General features: G+C 42.6%; 3 non-coding genes across 3 annotated transcripts; all 3 read left to right on the top strand.

Moving 5' to 3' along the window:
• The first annotated feature begins 799 nt into the window (after positions 1–799).
• trnat-agu (transfer RNA threonine (anticodon AGU)) lies at positions 800–873 on the top strand. The gene has a single exon. It is a non-coding gene; the product is annotated as a tRNA-Thr (tRNA).
• Positions 874–1,135: 262 nt separating this feature from the next.
• trnat-agu (transfer RNA threonine (anticodon AGU)) lies at positions 1,136–1,209 on the top strand. The gene has a single exon. It is a non-coding gene; the product is annotated as a tRNA-Thr (tRNA).
• A 581-nt stretch (positions 1,210–1,790) lies between these two features.
• trnat-agu (transfer RNA threonine (anticodon AGU)) lies at positions 1,791–1,864 on the top strand. The gene has a single exon. It is a non-coding gene; the product is annotated as a tRNA-Thr (tRNA).
• The last annotated feature ends 939 nt before the right edge of the window (positions 1,865–2,803 follow it).

The following is a 2,803-nucleotide window of genomic DNA, read 5'->3' as shown; positions in this document are numbered from 1 at the left end:
GTGGTGTGACATGGCAGACGACGATATGCCCGAGGGTTTCTACACGTGTCCCATTACTTTTGGCAGTAAGAAAAGTTATGAGGAACCCAGCAACTGTTGGAAAAAGAACAACCCCAGGTCTCTGCTGCAGCTGGGACTCCTCACTCAGAGGATGTCCAGCTCCTGCAGGATCATCTCCAGGCCTCCGTAGTTCCTCCAGTCAAGTGGAAGTTTCCAGTTTCACAAACCGAGGGGATTCCCTCTAACGCCTCTGCTGCCGACGGAGATCATGGATCAGAGAAATGACAGAACTCTTACCGACAGAAGAATGACAGGATCAGCTATTTATAGCATGGGATGGATATTCTGAGGACAAAGCTGCTGAAGAAACATTTCTTTCTGACAGGAGAAAAAGACAGAAGAGTGGCAGCAGAGAGCGGCTGCTCCATGACTGAGGAAAAACTAAAGAAGGTGCAAAACTGTTTGACGTGTGAGCGTCATCTCCGTCAAAAGTGTGAGCAGGAGCTCAAGCAGTGCAACCGAGTCACTGCAGGATTGTGTGAAACTCTGAAAGCAGCAGCAGCAGAAACTGAATATCAGTCAGTTCTGAAAGAGGCAGAGAGCTGGAAAGAGCAACTGAAAGAAAAGAGCCACGTTGGAGCGGAACTCTCTCTTAGATTAGCCAGAACTATCGAGAAAAGCCAAGCTTTCTGCGAATCCAGCTTCATGGAACACCCCTCAGGACTTCCAAAACTTCCAGACTTCTGAACTGGGTTTCAGTTCCTGCTCTTTATTCTTTCATCAGTTTTATCAACCATGTGGCGCTGTGGCTTAGTTGGTCAAAGTGCCTGTCTAGTAAACAGGAGATCCTGGGTTCAAATCCCAGCAGTGCCTGTGGCCCTTCAGAGCTAGCTATGACTTAGCATGAGAAAACGGTTGTTAGCAGGGTTCTACTGAATGCTTTGCATTGTTGCTCTTCATCAAATGATGGACCTTTAATTGAGCATCATGGTTATTATTAGTCTGTTCTTTGGTCAGACTTGATAAAAATGTTTTTTAGAAGTCCCAGTTAGTTTTGGGAGAGTCTCTGGCGCTCATTTCCTGAAATGGATCCACTTCCTGCTCTTTATTCTTTCATCAGTCTTATGAACCATGTGGCGCTGTGGCTTAGTTGGTCAAAGTGACTGTCTAGTAAACAGGAGATCCTGGGTTCAAATCCCAGCAGTGCCTGTAGGATTTATTATCAGCTTTCTACTAAATGCTTCTCACTGGTCCACTTAATGAAACTGTGTATAAATAGCATAAAGCTTTTAAAGTCTCATTTATGCCTATTTTATACTTTCAGAGTGTAATTTTCCTCCGTTCACATAACACGTCAAATGGTTAGGGTACAGTACGGTGGAGGTTCTCCTCCTGTCACACTGCATAACATCAAAATGAACGTACAAACCGTGAAATAGTCAGACTTAGAGTAAAAGCTGAGGGCAGGACGTCATTTCCTTGAAATATGTAGCAGAAAATAATACGCAAAAGCATAAAAAAGCCTTGTAAAAACACAGTAAATGACTTGGCGTGTAATAAGTACACCGCTTCATGAGATCTGGCTGTAACTGGTGAAAGTGACTTCCTCATGAACACCAGGGTCTGAGTTGAAAACCCAACAATATCTGCAAAATATGATGAAGTTTTGAACCAATTGGAGGCACTTCTACTCATGGCTTTAACTATTCTTGAGGTACAGAATTACAAACAACTTCTGAAATGGATCCAGTTCCTGCTCTTTATTCTTTCATCAGTTTTGTGAACCATGTGGCGCTGTGGCTTAGTTGGTCAAAGTGCCTGTCTAGTAAACAGGAGATCCTGGGTTCAAATCCCAGCAGTGCCTTAAGGTGTTATTATGTACATCAACATGGGGCCATAACTGTTTTCAGGAGTGCTGGGCTTCCAAAACAGTCTGTACTTGGAGGCACTTCATCTCATGGCTTTAATCAGTGCTTCTCAAAGTGTGGGGCCCAGCTGTTCACCTGGGGCCCGTTGCACAAAAGTAGGATAAGGGATTAAGCGGGGATATGTTGGCTATCCTGGATCAACTTATCCGTGATCCGGTTGCAAAAAAGTAGGATAAGGGAAGTGGGATATGTTCAGACCTAAGTTACCATGGAGATTTATTCTGTGAAGCTAGCCTGCTCCAGACCAGGCTAAGTTCCAGGATCTATTTAATCTCATTCCTTATCTCAGTCAGCGGTAGCCACAAATGGAAACCAATATTTATTCCACTGCCTAGAACATATTGTTAAAACATTTAACTATACCTACTATCATTATTGAAACATTTGTGATCATTAATTACAATCATTTTAGATAACTGATGATTTTAGATGAACCACTAGATAATTTAGTTTCCCACAGACTACACATAAAGTACATCACCATATAAATATAAATACACATTAGAGAGTACCATGATGTTCCTTTATTGAACAAGGATGAATCAAAGCAAGTAAACCATCAACTCCTTTCAAAACTGAAGTCTCACAGTGCTCTACAAGACAAAAAGCACAGAATCAAAGCATGCAGTTTGAGACAAACTGTTTGTAAAAATGGTAATACAAATAAAATTGCCTTGCCTATACAGCACAAAAATCTTCTGCCATTGCAGGCACAACTTAAATAAACATGCAATACTAATTAAAATAATTTAACACATGTTGGTCTCTGACCAGCCGACCACAGTCGTCATCCGGGAAGATGGCAGGAATGTCCCGGTCTATGAGAGCTGGCACTCTGGGGGCCCTCTCCTTTCTCAGGCAGGCCACATTGTGGA

Source organism: Odontesthes bonariensis, chromosome 11, assembly GCF_027942865.1.
Source record: "Odontesthes bonariensis isolate fOdoBon6 chromosome 11, fOdoBon6.hap1, whole genome shotgun sequence".
Lineage (NCBI taxonomy): Eukaryota > Metazoa > Chordata > Actinopteri > Atheriniformes > Atherinopsidae > Odontesthes > Odontesthes bonariensis.
Note: the sequence above shows the minus strand (reverse complement) of the source record. Positions and strands in the feature narration are given on the sequence as shown.